General features: G+C 42.2%; 1 long non-coding RNA gene across 50 annotated transcripts in view; it reads right to left on the bottom strand.

Moving 5' to 3' along the window:
- LOC107054254 overlaps positions 1-19062 on the bottom strand; it is a 95374-nt gene that overhangs the window by 69524 nt on the left and 6788 nt on the right. For 48 of the 50 annotated variants that reach the window (XR_005862624.1, XR_005862635.1, XR_006931041.1 and 45 more), the window contains exons 4-16: positions 18826-18876; positions 17897-18056; positions 16942-17110; positions 15331-15472; positions 12491-12609; positions 11398-11538; positions 10670-10756; positions 5303-5354; positions 3061-3254; positions 2873-2945; positions 2199-2323; positions 1672-1824; positions 915-1068 (exon numbers count right to left, since the gene is read on the bottom strand). This is a non-coding gene — a long non-coding RNA (uncharacterized LOC107054254). The remainder of the gene's footprint in view (positions 1-914; positions 1069-1671; positions 1825-2198; positions 2324-2872; positions 2946-3060; positions 3255-5302; positions 5355-10669; positions 10757-11397; positions 11539-12490; positions 12610-15330; positions 15473-16941; positions 17111-17896; positions 18057-18825; positions 18877-19062) is intronic. The other 2 variants (XR_006931025.1, XR_006931027.1) reach the window with 2 other exon arrangements.

Here is a 19062-nt window from a genome sequence, read left to right as displayed (position 1 = left end):
TGCAGTGACTCCATCACTTCTCCGGGCATCCTGTTCCAACTCATAACCACTCGTTCTGAGAAGAAATTTTACCCTTAAACCAGTCTTTCTGATTTATGGAGGATACCTTCTCTGAGTCAGCTTGCACAACTAAACTCACAGCCAAGCTGGTGATGAAAACATAGAAATCAAGTCTACTTCAACTACTTCTCTCTGTGGAGTGGCTCAGAAGGTGCTGCACTACTTGTTGGTATGGATGCCACCGTGTTTGTATGGATACTATAATGTTTGTAGGCAAAGAAGCCAAGAGAAAGGCAGTGAGACCATTGAGAACAAGCTGACACAGCTTGGGAGCCAAAGCAAACTCAAAGGTTCATCCACTTCCCAGCACATCAGTGATAAAAAATAAATCCTATTAACTTCCATCACAATTGAATTCTTGCTCAGCTCTGCCACAGTAGCCAACTCTTATTAGGGAAAGGGCACATCAAGACTGTTCTCTTGATCTCTGCTCCAAACTTTACATGGCACCAGACAACATGTTCAGGCAGCAAGAGACCCAACAGTCTTGTGAGCTCCAGGAATTCATTTAAAAAAAAAAGAGACCATATTTATGAACCTAGCTGGTCCAAACCACGACCCAGTTCCCATTACTTGCTCATTTTATATGCAACAAATGTATTGTACAAAATGCAGTGGATTTATTAAAAAAAGAAACAAAACGCATATTGATTCCTCTTAAACATTTTCAACTACCAGCTAAACCAGGTGAACTCCTGACAATTAAAAATGACAAACTTACCATTTTTTTCTTTTTTGTGTGGGTTTTTTGTTTTTGTTTTGGATGGAAATCAAACTATTTGTGTTATTCTTACCCATGCTATGTGAAATCAGCACAAACAAAAAAATCAAAGCTAAAAAACTGATTAACTTACTGTTTTCTTCCTGCTTTGCTAGTATGGAAGATTTTGCAGTTAGGTTCTCTGCAACAGCAAAGCTTACTGTTTTCCTTAAATTACCAATAGCTGATCTCAGTAATGTCTGTATACACGCTTCATCTTGACGAGAAGAGCCCACGAAGAGCCAAACCTAGACAAAAAATTATGGAAAGCTATCAAAATAGCTTTTACCAAGCAAGTTTCAAAGAGGGCTCATATTGCACTTTTCCTGTGTTCAATTAAGACAAATTCAAAGTTGAATTGTCCTCAAGCACTTTCAAGTTTGCTTTCTGCTTCTCCCTCTCCTGTCTTGTTTCCCATCAGTGAGTGGATGCAATAGCGCTAAGAAGCGCCGATACTCTGCTCATTGTACCCTTTCAATGGAGTGTAATGAAGTTGAAGGTTACATTCAGTATTAGGCAATGCAGTGTATATAAACCTCTCTATTAATATAATAATCTAGATTTCATGGGTCATCTCAGGGAAAATACCTTGCGCATCCTTGCAAGTTTTCTGTAAGACTGAAGAGAGTTATCATTTGGCAGAACTTTCTCATTTGAGTCCTAGAACTGTCACTGTGAAACAAATCCTGCTTTTCTTGTTGACTGAGAGGTAGTACGGATCCATACTGAAAGCTCTCCGGGGGCTTTAAAAGGTTTTTGTGCCCATAACAGCACATCTATCTAATCTGCAACGGTCTGCTCACTTAAGAACACTAACTGGTAGAGATAAGCACAGGTTTCCAGTTTCTTACCTGGAGGGCAGTGGTTAGGTGGTTTATGGGCAGAATGACCTCATGTTGCTGCCAACTTCATCCTCTTATTCTGGGTGCTTGCATAAATGTCCAAAGCTGTACACATCATATTAGCAGCCAGTTGAAGTGCTGGCCATGCTATCCATTCACTTCCTTCATATGAATGTGGAGGAGAACAGTGGTAATCAGCGCTTTCAGCAAGTGTTAAGGAGATTGAGGAAAGTAGGGTGAACAACACACAGTAACTTCATTAGGGTATTCTAGTGCACAAATTCAGCTTGCTTTTGAATGTCAAGAATAGAAAATGCAAGTCTGTGAGGATTATGCTTCCAAACACAAGAGTCCAGCTCAACTGAAGATTTTCCTAGTCATTTTAAAGATATTTCATATAATCTATTTAGACTATTTAAGAGTTTGCATCAAAGCAAAACTGCCATATCTGATGTGTAGGGCCTCCAGATTCTTCAGCTTCCCTTTACCTTTCCATCCCATCTACTGTGGTAGCATGGCTATCTCAGATCACTTACCCATCCAGTGGAAAATTGCTGGATGCGGATATGGAAAAATCAGACAACCAGGATAATCAGGGTAAACTTGGACCCTGAACTCAGCAGCCAAGCAATCCATGCTCCGTTAGTAAATGCAGCTTCACCTACATTAAAACATATTGCAAAATCTGCTTAGTATACCAGGCCTGTGCCCTAACAATCAAAATAAATAGATAAAGCACTTGTGGTTAGTTTGAAAGAGTGAGCAGCAGGTGAGTATGGTACACGCCTGACATTTTTGCCATTCCTTCTCTTACACGTGATGAAAACTATCCATACTTGTAAAGGAAGGTATTACAAATTAAGTATTCAAGTTTTCCGTGATGCTAGCAATTGTTTTAAGCTTGGTTCTCATCCTTTTTATCTCTCTTACAAATCTTGAAGGGAATAGGATTCATCAGTACACAAATGGCCTTTATTTCTGGCTGTTAAAAACCTGATGATGAGCAACATTTCCAAGGAAGAAAAAGAAGTCAATTTCCGAAGCATGTGCAGAGTTAATGTCTACAGTAATTGCGACTAAGTACGGTAGAGCAGAGATGCACTGCCAGCTGGAGCCAGGGATTAAAAAGGAAACATCTGTGCTGAGATTATAGGAACAGAGGAAGCTGTGGGAAGGAAGGAAGCGAGAATGCCCGTGTAGGTCCACCTACCTCATTTGAACTTCTCCTTTTCACCGTGATTTTTTTTTGTTTTCCTCTAGCTGAATTCAACATATTTACCATCCTGTGTGTAAAGAAAAGACTGTCCTATTTCTCTGCTAATTGACCTCTCCCTTATATTAACCTAATGACCTCACATTATCAAGATGAATCCTAAGCATTGGGATTTAGGTACGTACTCAAAATTGAGCAGGCTTTCAGGTAATTTGCTGAGCAAGGATGCCTTCAGGTGTAATGACTTGAGGTGAAACTTTTTGGCCTCAACCAACTCGCAGCGAGGCTAGCTTCAGATCTGATGAGAATTGCATTTTCTTCAAGAATCAGAATCTTTAAATTCTTCCTTTCATTACAAACCTTCTTACCTAAATTCCCACTAAAATAAAAATACGAAGTCACAGGAGAGGCATTCCAGTAAAACAATAAAAACTTGAGAAGTTCGGCAATGTCATAAAGGAAAATGTTAAGCTTCTGAAAATACTTTATAAAACACAGCTAGCAAAAATGTATATATACACACACATTTAGCTAGTCAGCTTACATTCTAATAAAACATGAGCTGCTTTTATCCCTCTCAGTCTCCCAAAACAAAAGATTTAGAAGTTTGAGTTAGATTTGCAGAAACTGCCTGTTGTACAGGACAGGTCAGGAAGAGATTAGAGAGCTCTTTGCATTTACTATATTTCCTTTATTTTTTTTTTTCCCTTGCTACTTCAATTGCCTTTGAACTCGTGTTCCTTGGGAGCCCTGGTGAGGTGAAAACGTAGGGATGAAGGAATTGAAGGTGGGAAGAAGGAGGGAGAGAAAGCAAGGAGGGAATTACTCCTTTCAAAAATAAATAAATCGATAAAAAAAAGCACAGAAGTATTACTTAAAAAAAAAAAAATCCCAGAGCCAGCACACACACTCCATTTCTACTAATCGGATTGTGATGTGTTTGCCTTTAATATGTGCAGCCAGCCCCTATGCCCTGCCTTGTGCACATGTCATGTCCTTTTAACATCAGCAGCCACTGGCCTGATTCTCAGTCCTTGATAACATGTTCCAAGTAGTATCGTGTAACGGGGGGAGAGCAGCAAGAGACGTGGGGGAGAGGAACCAAGGCTGGCACAAGCAATTGGTGCCTTTGTTGAGATGCTATAGACAATTCTCTTCCAATCGACGAACCTTTCATTTGATTTCAATTCTTCCTTTCTTGTTGATATGTCAAACAGAGGCTCCATCAGCCATAAAACAAAAGCATGGATTCGAAGCAGGGTTTTTCCTTAATCCTCTCTGTTCCTTGCTCGCTCACCCTGCTTTCGGCAGATTTTCAATATCATTAGTTTCTCTGATTGCATGCAGCTTTCTGCTCCCCTTTGGAGATGAAAGAGCTGTCGGGCTCCTCAAAAACTTTAATGGGTTCAAAACAGAGAATTTTGGAATGCTGTGATGGAATAAATCAGATCCTAAAAGAGGGCAGCGAGGTTAGAAAGGCCAGCATCAGCAGGGAGGGGCTGCTTGTTTGCTCCATCCTCTCTAAGGCCAAGTTCCCATTTGCCACTAGACTTTTAAAATAAGTATTTTCACTTATTTATTTTAAGCCATTTTTAAAATAACAGGGATTTTTTTTTTAGAATAATTATTTAAATAGTAGTGGCAATCTAGCTGGCATCTGGATGAAGACCAAAATAAGCTCTATAGACCACGCTCTTGTAGTGTGCGTTTGCTTTTACAGACAAAATGATTCCAAGTCCACAATTTCCAGCTCTGTGCATTGTGATACAGTCCTGACTATCTCCAAAATGTACCACAAGTTTTGAACTTCTTGGACACGTGGTATAAGGTGATGCCCCACAAAAGGAAAAGATACCTAAGGGTGCAGTGCTCTTCCTGTTCTCTAAAATTTATTACCTTCAAAAGTCTCACTTCTTCCCATTCCCAAAAATTCCCACCGGGTCCCCTCGAATTACACTCGGATGACATCCACCTCATACCTCTGCACAGGTTAAACAACAAATTAGAATGTACATTTACTTCCAGAAATCAAACAAGATTTGCACACCATGGCACAGACTGTAAACCAATTTTGGAGCCACAGCAGATCATTTTGCCTCATTTTTTTTTTCCATTTGAAAGAGAACAGTGAAGTTTGGGATATACGAGCCTGCAAATTACATTGGACTTTGAGGTCTCACTGGTTGGCTCTCCAGGGTTTATGTGAACTAAGTGCACATTGAGTTTGCTCAATGGAACCTTCTCCTAAATGCAGTTTCTTACAGTGTTCCTGGTGTGTCCATATTGGTGTGAATAAGAGAAACCTTCTGGTTCAGTGAAGATGCAAGTTTGTCTGCAAAGTTACTCAGTCAACATCTACAATGTTTCTGCTTAAAAGTGAACGAAAAGACTTGCTGGATTTTGACACGTCAGAACCAATAAACTCACCCACGGTGGCTTTTCTTGACGTCTGAGCTCCTCAGCTTCCTTCTCAAACCATCTAAAAAAGAAAAAAGTGAATAAAAGCCCACAAGGACACCCATCAGTCTGGTGTCAAGCACGTATCTGCCTTTAGCATTTCTCATTGTGTTACTGGTTAAAGACAACGCTGCAGAAGCAGCAGCTTTAAAAGGTGTGAGAGCAGACATCCTATGGCTCAGTCTATATATACAAATGGAGTCAGCATAGTTTTTACCATTTTATACATCTGAACCATTTTTCAACTGCTCTGACCATCTCGCATCTGCGAGCAAAACGAGGTAACCCAAAGCTTACAACTAAGCAGACAGACACTACAGGAAGGAGAGATGCACCAGCGTGGACCATTTCATAGAAAACACACGAAGTAAACTTATAAATATCCTTGGGAGTGGAGAAATAGGCTAGCACATGGGAGCTGTGCACTCAACTCGCTTTCCTCAAGAAAAATACAAATAGTGATGAAAATATCAAACCAATGCCAACTGCTGAAGAAGAAAAAAAGACACCTAAATCCTTAAAAGAGTGAAGGTCCACGCTGATGTAACATGAACCATCAATTAGGTCCACCCTTGCCCTGTGTATGATTGGCAGATATGCACATCCTGAGCTCCGAAACCTCTCTGGCAGCCAAATTGAGTGGTTCTCACTGATACCCACAGGTTCTGCTGTGTGGGTTCATGTGGCATCAGCACCAGCCACTGATGCTCCCCAGACCAGGCAGCAGAGCAGCCACCAGCGTGATCCTGCCAGCAAAGCCCTGTAATTCCCTGGGCAAGTGAATACTTTCCCTTTTATCTCTTATTAAAGGGGATCAGGTGTTTGCCCATGAGAAATGCACTCTGAGCTACAGGATTTTTTTTTTTCCTCCTGAAATATGCCCATAAACTAGATACGTGTCTGTTTAAATAAGCATAAAATTATGAGAGTGTCCTGCAGCAAAAGAAGACATCCGCATTCAGGGTAGCACGGATGAAAGAGCCCATTCTTCTCTCCTGCCGTGACTTTGTTGGTGAACTTTGGGCCTATGGAGACTTTTCAAGGGCATGAAGAAGGGGTCCTACAGTTGCCAAAGTCTTTTTAGAATAGCCTTTAAGATGCATCTAGTCAGGAAGCAGCTGTGTAAGTGATGTGATTTGTATTTACATGCACATATAACCTCTCCCTGTAGCTGGCAGCTACAATGGAAGGCACAGCATCTCTTCCCAGGTTGGAGAGTATGCCCTGCACTTATCCAGACAACAAGACGACTGTTATTGTCCGATCCGAGGCTGAAGAGCATCATTAGTGGTACAGGCTGCAGGATCCTCCTGTTCTCCAGCCTTCTCATTTCAAAGCCTTTCATTTCCCAAGACAGCTGCAAGGTGTCCCTTCAAGGATTTTGCTGTTTTTTGATTTATACTTTTATACGCTTGAATCTCAATTGAGACATCCCAGCCTCATTCCATTTCTGACCTTCCACTATAAAAGTGGACTGACCCTCCATCTCTCAGCACTGGGCTGGCTTCCAGCCCGGGTTATGGAAGAGAAGGGGCAGAGCAGAGCGACCCACATGAGATGCTCAGAGCCCAAGCGGTCACTGCGAGCCGTTCTCTCCACCCTCTGAACTTCTGACACCGCTCTTGTTTTTCCAAGCCGTGCTTTTGATTCTCTTTATCCCTGTGAGAAATTCCTGCCTGCACTTAGAGCAGCAACCCCACAGTTGGCATGGAAGTGGATGACACGGGATGGAGATCTGCAGACTATACTGAAAATTGACATAACTCATTATTTGTTTATCTGTTTTTGAGAAGGGGGAAAGAAAACAGCTATTTCAGCTAGAAGCAAACTTGTTGGCAGCCAGTCAGAGGTTCCTGAGGGCCTGACACCTGTTTCTGGTCATTGTTCTGCCTTTACCACACCTGTAAGCATGTGAGCATGCAGTGAGGATATCCAGGTATTTGATTCCCTTCAAATGAAGCTAAGAACACGCAGCCAGCAGCAAGGCAATGCCCATGGGTTGACACTTTTGTGCTGATGAATCTATGAGTGAAACACACCCCAGGGAAATAAAATAAATGGGAAGGGAAGGGAAGGGAAGGGAAGGGAAGGGAAGGGAAGGGAAGGGAAGGGAAGGGAAGGGAAGGGAAGGGAAGGGAAGGGTTTTACTGGTACTGGAATAGTTGCACTGTCATAGACTGGAAAAAACAAACGCAGCTGCCATGTAAATTTCCTACCAAAATTCCTTTTCCTTTCCAAAAGCTCCTGCCCTGCTCTACATAAGATGCTTCTCTCAAATGAACACCTTCAAAAAATCAGCAGGAAGGAAGAGAAAAGTTGCTCCCATTCAGGAGAAACTGAGGCAGTTTGCATCCAGGTAGGTTGCATTGCCTTCCAATGCGGAAGTCAGTTAAATAAACCTCTAAACAGTCTTTAGTACTTGCTTAAATAATAACAGTGAGTGGGGGAGAGGGTTGAGAGGCTGCAAGTCTATAACATCTCTATTCCTGTCCTATTCAAGAGCCACCCTTAGCTGCTGCTGATGAGAGCAAAATTGGGAGCAAATAATAAAACCATCCTCCTTCCTCAATAATGCCTTTAAAACAGATAAGTGCCAGTTGAATTAGCCTATTTATAAGACTTCTTTTTTCCCCCGACTGTAAACTCCTAATGACTCTCCGTTACACAATGCGATTCAATATGACTCAAGCTTCCAGGGGTCTTGATCCCCTCTAGATAGTGTACCACAAAAGTGATTTATAAACTACAGTCTGAGAAAGTCAGAGACTGAAGTGATTTGAGAAAATAGTTCAGGCTTGTAAGTGAATACAAGTGCTATGACTTCCAGTGACAGAATGATACCCACCCCCCCCAAACCTTTTCCTATAGTCTCATTTCATACAATGGAAAGAAAAGTGGTGTTAAAGGAAAAGAGGGGTGGGGTAACAAAGTCCAAAGGGGAAAAGAAAATGAAGAGCTGTATGGTGAGGGCTAATCAGTCACATGCCATGAAAAAGTGTAACAAGAAGCTGTTTGCATAGCAAATCGCATCTATGAGGCTGGGCAGTTCTGAGAGGAGGACTCCAGCTGAAGAAGTGCTGGAAGGGAGGCAGGGAAGAAGGAATAACATCAGAGCACTGATAATCTGGACTTGGATATCAGGTGCATCACTATGGAGGGGAAAAACACGTATTTGTCATTCGCCCCCCAGCAAACAAGCGGGGAGTAAACCTACATTCTTTTCTTTCTGTATCTCAGAAGTTATTTTGAATCGAGTGGAAAAAAAAGAAGTAACAATCCCTAAGTGTGCACTTGCTTCTTGCAAGACAGATTTTCCCATCCAGATTTCAGCATGGGGTTGTTATTTTGGAATCCGTTCCCTTCCCCCTCTCCCCTTATCGCCTCTCCCTGTCTTTCACAGTGAGGCGTTTGGTCTAAAGACAGCCAGGGAGCTAAATATATATTAATTAGAACTCTTGAGGCTGCCATCAATGAGATACAATTATCCCAAACTGTTGCTATTACAGGCTCTGATAGCTTCATTTAAATTCCTGAATAAAACATGAAATATCTTTAATGAGAAATGAATATAGTTGTCAGGAGGGAGTAGTTGTGATATTGTTACTAGTTGAGATATAGAAGATGAAGACATAATATGAATACCTTCGATTTTATATAAAAATGATTGCTGTTAGGAAAAGACAGATCCCCCTTTAGAGACTTCATTTAGGCTGAACATCAGAAAACACATAAAACAGCAACATCTCTCTTGTAAGGAAACTGCTATCCCAGAGGCAGCTGGCGCTCCTGCCTCTGTGCAAAGTGGATCCGTTACAAGGGGTGACGGTGGGAAGAAACACCACATCATTATGGAAAACAAATCATGTGGAGCTCAGTGAGATATTCCCATCGTTACTCAACGGCTGATCAGGGGGTTCAGCATCAAGAACTCTCCCCCACGCTCAAGGCACACGCCGCCTTGCTTTTCTTCTTTCATTTTTATTATTTTTAAGACAAATGCCAGTGAGGGAGCAGAGATGCAGCTCTCTCTCCCTTTCAAGGCGACTGAAAGACACAAGGCCAGGCCAGCAAAGAGCAGTTCTTTAAATCACGCTGTCAGGGAGATGGGAGCTGCAGCACGTCCTCATTCCTCCATGGCACTGTGATGGGCTGCACCTCTCGTGCTAAAAATTCACCCTTGAGCTGCAGCGGAGCTCCCCTCACTTCCTGCTATTTGACTGAATCTGCAATGACTCCCCTCCATTTGTACATTAAGGTTGGAAAAGATCATCCAGTCCAACCATCAACCCATTTCCATCTTGCCCGCTAACCCATGTCCCTCAGTGCCACATCAAACCTTTTCTCCACAACCTCCGGGAATGAATTTGTCCTTCCTTTGGTTAAGGCGAGCTCTTCCACATGCTTTGGATTTCTCATCCAGGAGCGTCTCCAAAATAGCACACGAGTGAGTCCCATGCCACCCCATGCTGATGGGCACCGAAGCGTTGAGCTCCAGCATCCCCACCGAAACACAGCTGTGTGTGGGGTGGAGCACAGCAGCAGTGTAACAGCAAGCACCACCACTTGTACTTCAGTATAGGTCACAAAGTGGAGATGATTATCATACTAATTGAAAGGGCATGGGAAATACTAAGGAAGGCGAACATAATTATCCAAACTGGAAATTGCCAGGTCGTTCCCATTCTTGTGGGATCCTCTGGTGACCACAGAGTATGGTCAGGACCTCAATTTAAAGTCTCAGTACAAGTTTGGATCAAGCATTTTTATATTAAATCAATTAATATGCATGCGCCAAATGTTATTTTTGAGGTAGTTGAAGTGTAGCAGCTCTGTTTCTCCTACAAGCTTTGGTTTGCATTTATTCTCTAGACGCAGAGATAGAAAATTATCTCAGGGATACAATTCAATTTCTCTTAATCAACACCTCTTTGCTTCATCAAGTAAAGCATGCTTAATCCATTTAGAGTTAGTTGTCAAGGAACAGACACTAATTAATATTTTCCCGAAGATGTTTATACATGACAATATAATAAAACAAAGAAATAATAAGAGTGAAGAGTTTCTAAGTGCCTCTCCCAGACTGGACCAGGAGAGATACCTCTACGGATTCTGTTTCTGTTCCACCTGATTATACATGGAGATGCCAGTTTCAAGACCTTGTGAGAGGTAAAGGGAACGCATATATCTACAGCGTCTCCTGCTCCTGGCAACTTGCAGTGCTAAGGACACCACAGCTGTGCCAATGAATGGCAGGGTCTCATAAACTGCCCGTCCAGAACAAATGAATCAAAATTTGATGGCCAGTGTCTAAGATCAGAAAAGAATTATCTAATGTACCTTAAAGCTTATTCCATCCTTGTCTTTGCTCAAGCAACTTGTGAAAACAAGTTACAATTCAACTCTCCAAAATCAGCCACCGAAGACCTTGGAGGAGGTAGAAACGTGCAGTGAGACCAAGAGCACATCGCCACCAGTACAGAACAAATGCACGCTGAGCAATACCTGAACACCAGCCTAAATATCCGTACCACATTCACATGCCTCAGATGTATATGAATAGTAACAGTTCCTGGGATCAAAAGCCAAGTTTAAGACAAAATATTGCATCTCAGAAGCAAAGAGGCTTTATTAACAAGCAAGTCCTTTTCTTTCATAGCAATTTTGGGATCCCCTCGAGGTAGTCAAATTGCTGAAGCAAACACTCACCACACACTACATAAGTCATCTTTAAGGAACGCAACTAAAGACCTCAGAGCCTGACACTGCAAACATGGAGTGCAATTTACAGCCCTTGAATCAGCTCAACCAGAGCAATATCCAATTATACCACTTTATTTATACAGTTCATTTAAAAAAAAGAAATTAATTTTACATTCCAAAAAAAACCCCTCAACCAACTGGATTAAAAGCCCTAGTAACTGGCCACATCTATCAGCAGAAACATACATCAACACAAACAATGACTCCACAGATTTTTCTCTCTACTGCTTATTTTCACGTGGGACTGAGAAAGAGCACGTCTGGAGAGTGACGAGATTCCCCAGAGCCCCGTGCATTATTTTTACCCTTTTTGAAGACGACATCTTTGGTGTCAGCTGGCTCTGACCAGCTGCGGTGGGGATGCTCTGATGGGAGCGGGCATTTTTCCATGGGTAGTTGACAGCAGTGACTTTTTGACAGCTCCTTCCAGCTGCTCAAATCTGAAGCTGCATTGAAAGGGCATAAAAGGTAAAAAAAAAAAAGAAAAAAAGATACATAGCATTACCAAAAGATGGATGTTTACTTCCAAAATCATTAATTTTCTCCCTTTGCTATGATTGACCAAAGCTCTCCCCCATGTGCATGAGAGCCCCCCCAGCTCCTTTTGCTCCCCACATCACTTCTCCCAAATTCATGTTTAGTGCTGGTATGCTAGAATGAGAGGGACTGGGCAGAGCAGCCAGCTTGCGCTCAGACAGGGCTTGCACATATTCCTCATCTCAGCCAGATGTTGCTTTTATTCTCTTTTCCTATTGCTCTCTTAATTAAAAAAAAAAAAAAAGAAAAAAGAAAAAAAAAAAAGAAAAAAAAAAGTCCCTTCTTACAGAATATAACTGTTTGTTCCTATGTCCTGGGAAAGCAAACAACAAAGCCCTTTGAATTACTTATTGTTACGGCTTGGGGACAAGATTGCATCTCTAAGTTTATAAAGCAGCTACTACATGGGCACCACTAAATACAAATGATTTTAATAATCAGCGTTTTATTTGCTTCTTTCAGCAGGGTGCCTTGTCATTACTTGAACGGTAATAATACCCGCTTTTCATTTGCTAAACGTTATTATGATTATTATTCAGAAGCTTTACTATAATTAACTAACGGAGCCTCACAACACCCCTGTGAGTCAGGTAAAGGAAGAATTACGACGTCCCCGTGTTTCAGGGGGAAACACAGCAAAGGGGAAGCTAAGTATCACAACACAGAGGAGGCTTGGATTAAAACCAACGGTTCTTGGATCCAAATCCCATGCACAAACCACGTCTTGACCTGTTTGCCTTCAGCTCAGCACCTAGCGCTGCTGTCAGCTCAAAGGCATTGGGATGACATCTTGGAAATCCAAAAATAACACAAAACAGGGGAAGGGGACAGGGGTGTGGAAAGGAGAAGGAAGAAAACAACCTTTGGCAGCTCCTGCTCCCAACTGGCGTCAGTGCCTGGATCCTGAATGCTCACGTTTGGCGCCTGCATCGCGCACATCTGTATCTATACAGGCGACAGCTTCTGCCTATAATAGCCACCTGTGAGACCAGGGGAAAGACATTAAAAATTAAAGAACAGCAGAGGAGATTGGAAGCCAATCTTGGGTTTATAGACAGGGAAGTGTTTGACAGGTGGTCTCTGTGCAAGAAGTGGCCTTAGAGACACATTTCCCTTGATTTTATTTTTTAATTAACTTTTATTCTCGGTATTATCTTGTCCTTTTTCCCTCTTTACTTGTCTCCTCGCTTCCAGCCTGGAATGCCATTTAGCACAGTGCTATAGGTTCCTTCAGCAGTGCAGTCCAGCTTTATAAAGCCTTCTATCTCTGCCCCGATGCCAACCATCCACTCAACAAGTTTTTTTTTCTACAGACCTTGACATAAACAACAGCCACGCTGCAGACCTTATCACCCAGTTAAGTGGGTTATCCTATAACCCAGCGACATGTCCAGCAAAGCCCATATTTACAGGGGCTGCTCGGTAAGCAGTAACCCAGGCCTTGGGTCAAGCATTTGTCTGTTAAGCTCTTCCACATGTGCCATCAGGCCCTTCCTGTTTGGGTTTCACGTACCGGTTTTTTGCCCCTCGCCTCCCATAAAAACAGATGACCTTAGAGGGACTGGGACGGCCATCTCCATCACTGTCTGCAGCCCAGACTTCACCTCCTGCCATAAAAATGCTTCCTCACCTTCCCTCCTGCTCACCCCTCGCATTCCCACTTTCAAGTTAATTATAATAACACATCTGCAGCCAAACAACAGAAACTCATGCATCCCCTCCAGGCCCCCCCTGGCTTTGCTTCATTGACTCCTCCAAACCCACCGCACTTGGACGAGAGCACTTAACCTTCTGCAGAATATCTTTATGCTCCATTTTCCTTTCCATTAGGAAGGAGATGAAAGCAAGCAGAGGATGCTTTTGTACAGCTGCTGCTGCTGCTGCCAGCAGACGTGCTCTCCCAAGTTTATGTGTGTTTTAAGCATAGACCTGAATACTTCTGCGTATGAGGGGTTTTGGTGTGAGAGGGATGATAGGTTAATGGTTGGACTTAATGATCTTAGAGATCTCTTCCAACCTAAATGATCCTACAATTCTACAGATAAAGTTTAAGTGATGAGGTGTGCAGCCTGATGCAACGGTTTGTGCCCAAGTCAGAGCAATTCATCCTTTTTCTGTCCTCCAGCTTCCTAATGAAGAAGGTGCTAACCCAACCCACTCCACTTTGAGTGCCATTTTCCAGTTTTTCTACAGGCATAACAGAACAAGATTCCAACCACTGGTGCTTTTCACCTGAGGAAAATTTCCTCGATCGTCCTGTTAAGCTTTTCACAGTACCCACTGCTTTTCCCCCTGTTTGAAAATCATTTGTTTTGGTTTTTTTTTTTTTCCTAAGAAAATATCATTCATCATAACAGCGGGGGGGGGGGGAATGTATGCAATTAAATCCACTAAAAACATAATGAAAATAAAATAATTATAATAATAGTAGAGTGGAAACTAAGATTAGATTCCTTTAATTGGAGAGCAGAAGACCCTCCCCATGCAACTGATGAACAGCAAGACTTTTTTCTATCTGTATGTTTCCAGACCAGGCTGTGTCCCACTGACAGTCAGTGCTGAAGCAAAGCTTGGGAAGTTCTGAGTACAGAAAAAACGCCTCTAATAAAAGCTTTCTATGTCCTCCCAGGAGGCTTTTCACACACCACAGAGATATGGACACATCTGGAGTAGGCAACAGCTAAGCACAATGTAGAGGGAGCTGAGATGCCGGATGTACTTTGAGTAGAAAGGTCCCATTTGTAAGACGTGCAGCCCCATGACTACTCTCACTAATAGGCTGTGCCTTAAGTGTAACTGGTTGTGACCTCTGTTTTTCATCTCATGTTGGAGGACGGAAAGAGGTGCTGGGCTGGGCAGGGAGGCGGTGATGTGGTAGCCAGGGGGTCAGTGTATGACATGAGCATCCCCAGATCATCTCCCGGATCTGTGTTCACTTCTGGCATGACTCAAGGCAAGCCATTTAATCTCAGTTTCCCATCTGTAAGCTCAGAGTGCCACTGTGAGTGCAAATACTGCTGAGGCAGGGAGGTGCTCAGCCACTACAGCCAGTGGCGAGGAGGAACCCTTGAGTTATTACGGATTGAGGGGAACAAGTGCTCCATTCCCAGTGAACACCGCTCCACTCAGGATGATGCTCACAAAGCTATAGGACATCAAGGCAAATACTCGCCCCTCTTTAGTGTCATCAGGATTGCATCAAAGCTGCATGCATCTCTTTCTTCCTCTCCCTTCTCTTATTGCACCAGAGGCTCAGAGTCGCTGGCTCTGGCTCACCAGTCTCATTGTATTAGCTTGATAAACCACCCGTTTACCTACAATGCAACAGACTGTAAAAACCCTTGTGGCTATTGCATAATAAGGAAAATAAATAATAATATGCTTTAACAAGCATCACTTGAAATAGCTGGGATTTGGTGGCCCCGGCAATAAACAGCAGATTTGCTTTCCCAGGAAAGTGGAAAAACTAATCAGATTTGGTTGGCAGCTATGAAGACACAGCTGATCAACAGCTCAGTGCCGGCTCACACAATCCCCCATCACACAGGGCATCGGGGAGGGATGTTGTGCACGTCCCTGTGCTAGATGCAATGCCCTGGCAGGCTGGCAGCTTTCCATCCCTTGGACAGGGGGGCTGCGGGGCTGAGCAGCCCAGACAGCAGTTTAACCCGAGGGTCAGAGGGCAGTCAGGCGTTATCTACCGGCTGGGCGCATTTCCTCCACATCTGTGGCTCCAATATTCCCGAAAAGACACTGACGAGAGGGCGAGAGCTAATGGGAGCTCCTCCGGTATTTAGAAATGTAAAGGGCTGCATTCATTTTTAATGATGTTGGGAACTCGCTCTAGAAAATAAGTAAATAAATAAATGAATAACAAAAGCAAAAGCAGTCAACGGCAATTTACATAGGGTGAGGGAAAGAAAAATAAAGCTAATCTTCCCTATCTGCTGGACAACGGAGTATTGCTGTGTGCTTTAAGTACAATGCAATTTTGATTACACCATTACAACTACGGGATGGCTTGTACAGTTGTGCCTCTGTTATGCTATATTACACATCTATTGCATGGGACTAAAATAACTCCTACCTTATTAAGGTAAAATCCATCATCATCTGCCTCCTATTGCTCAGCACAGATGGTGTTTCACTGACCCTTAGCAGTTTGCATGAAATGTAGGGTTAGCTTTTGAGCTAAGCACTTGCTTGGTGCGTTCTTGTAAAGCCTCAAAGCTACTTTTGCTCTCCAGACTGCAGCATCCCTACACCGAATTGCACTGATAGTATATAATAAATAACATAATTATATATAATATATTAATTGACAAAACCAACAAGGAGATACTGCAGCATTCCACAGCTATGCAGGCAGATGGGGTGCTGATCACGTCCCACTTGCCAGGAGCAGAGGACAAAGAGGTCCCTATGGAGCTTCTTTGCCACCAGCAACCCTTTTCCAGTGAGTGAAGTCCCCAGGGGCCAACTTTCCCACCTGGACCATTATTCTGCATCAACCAGATCTACCAAGCTGACATTGCTGCTGCAGAGCATAGGGCCAAGGTCTGTCATAAGGGAGAAATAAAGCCAGGTGCAATTACCCTTGTGCTCCTTGTATTGATTATACTACAGCATTAATTCTAGGGTAATGCAGCTGTGGATGGAGCCAGGATGACTGTCTCTAGCATAGGATGCTCCAACCTTTTTAGATGTGCTGCAATTGAATTTTTTTTTCTTTAGCTATCTTCTGTTTAAGATGATGAAATCTAAACATTTAGAACTCAAATACTGACTGACTGGGCACAGGCCAGAGTTTTTCACATATGCTAAGCTAATGCAATCCTCACCAAAATACAGTAACTAGCAGACACCTCCTAAGAACTCCTTCCTGGTTCTTTTGGGTCATGGTGGTATTCACTGATTCCTTCCCACCCATATCACAAAATCATCTCAATGATTAACACCTTCACTAGCATCCTCCGCAGTAGGATAGCCAATATCAACATCACCTCTTCATTCTAAGAGTGACAGAGAATGATGAGGTCATTTTCTATGCCCTGTGTCATTTCCCTCCCCAGATACAAGGCTGGCCCTTCAGAGAATAGCCTCGTGGGTTCTTGTCTAGACTACCCTTTAATTGACTCAAGCTACAGGACTTCCGTCATTTCTCCAGGGAGATCATCCCACAGTCTGACAGACCTTGCTGCCAGGAAACATATCCCGACGTTACTCCTACATTGTCCTTGCCCAGTGTCATGCCAAAACTACAATCAGCTAACATCTTCTACCAGGAGACCTATGCATTCCAGGTATCCCACCTTGCACATGTACCACACTTTCACCGGTCCAGTTCACTTCCATTCGACAAGTGGCAAACATTGCTTCTAGATCAATGTAATTATTTTCCTTTTTTCCCCTGCCAGCATATCAACTTGATCAGCTTATGGAGAAATGTTTTGGTCACAGTGGCAGAGGGAATACAACTTTCTGGGAAACCATAAAAAATAGTGAGTGACATATTTTTAATTTATTATAGGGACAAAATAATGCTTACGTTTTGTCTTTAATAAAATCAAAGTTCAGAACCTACAAAAAGAGCTTTGTAAAATGTTTCTTTTTCTTTTCTTTTTTTTCCAAAAGAAATCAATTTAAATTCATTTACTCTTGGGGTAATCACATAAATAGTGAGCAACAGGTTAATAAGGTAGTAATAGATATATTAATAATGAGCAAATCAATTGTTAGGGGCTGTTCAATAGTGTACTTATTAGGTTTATATTCATCTGCACTACTAGAACTGATGTGCTTTTAATAATCTATAACATGTTATTCATGACTCGAGTATTCTTCCCTATTAATAATTTACTAATGCTTTATAAACTATTTATAATTGCATTCTTCATATAAAAATATGATCTTTGATCTAACAGCAAGTGATAACTTGGGACAGTCCCTACTGGACTAAACTGACGACGCAGAGGAAACCACAACGGAGCTGCTGGAGCACCATCTGTGCAATCCACAATCCCCAGCATTTGCTTCAACTGGTTTTGTGGCTCTTCTGAAACCTGATAGCCAACATGAATCGAATTTTAATTCTGCATAACTCAGTAGCAAAATGTTCTCAGAGAACAACCAGTTCTCCTACTCAGTGCTTGAAAATCTCTTTTTCATCTCCAAATCTGAGACAATGTCAGAAACAGAGGCTAAGAGGGGATCATCAGAACTCCTGTTAAAGAATTATTACAGAATTGCAACTTGTTTGCATCTTACCAATCCCATCCAGGCACAAAATCAGCAAAAGTCGTGATGAAAATGACTGGAAAGATGCGAAGAGAAGGAGTAAAGGAGTAATGATATTTCATCAACAGTGTAGTGTCCTTCATTGAACGGAACTGCCACTTCTGTACTCTTCCCAAGATCCACTTAAGCTCTGGAAAAAGGAAAGTTGCAGTCTTAAATAACGTAATCCATTAAGTGCCATAGAGGAAATAAAGAATCTGATTTACTTTTCAACCAAGAAAGCCTGGAATACATTAGAAGAGATGTACTGTCTAAAACCAAAAATAACTTTATTACTCAAATAATAATAATTAAAAAAAAATACAGGGAAGGGTACCAGTACTTTACAGGAATGCAGTGTTTCACTTACGAAGAGAATAAGGGAATTCATCTTGTTTAACCAGATTAAGATTAAATGTGGTTTTGATTACTCTTCTTAAATACATAGAGAATTCAGGAGGGTGAGGCCAGGGGAACAGTGGAGAAAGATTATACATGTTAAAAGCCTCCGTTGGAACTAGTTCAGTTGCTTAGAGGTTGGCCATGAAAACTGATGAAGTGCATTGATTAATTGAGCATCAAAACCTATGATAGTTTTCTAAAATTAAGCAGCCAGAGAAAAAAAATTCAACTGGAAGCCTTGACGCTGTATTGCCAAGGAGACAAAAATCTTGTGTGTCATCAGGTCCCCAAGGGGCTGAAAATGGGGCCTGGATCACTGTTTGTTTGTGTTGTCCTTATCTTATGTATCAGGTTCCTGTTGTTGTTTCTGGAAAGCAAGAAGGATACGTCCCCCTGCCACTGTTGGTTTCTGGCAGGGTTATAGGTTTTGTCTGGGTTCAGTATTGGCCTTTCTTTGAAGTAATGCGATCGGGGTGTTGCCAGGAACAGGATGTAGAAAGGTGCACAGACATACTTACACATCCACACATCCCCAGTTTAGATGGAGGCTGTAACTGATGGATGAGCTCCTGGGAGAAGAATACAGTTTGCTGAATAAACCTCAGTAACATAAACATGCTTTATTTCTTTAGATAGCTCAATAGTACAATATATGAGCGATGAGGCAAAATAGAAAATGGAAAGAAAAATCTTTTGAGTATTTGTACTACCTAGATTTGATTTTGAACAGAATCCTCATATGCTAGAGTGATGGT

This window comes from Gallus gallus, chromosome 10 (assembly GCF_016699485.2).
Source record: "Gallus gallus isolate bGalGal1 chromosome 10, bGalGal1.mat.broiler.GRCg7b, whole genome shotgun sequence".
In the NCBI taxonomy this organism is placed as follows: domain Eukaryota; kingdom Metazoa; phylum Chordata; class Aves; order Galliformes; family Phasianidae; genus Gallus; species Gallus gallus.
This window is presented reverse-complemented; position numbering and strand designations above follow the sequence as displayed.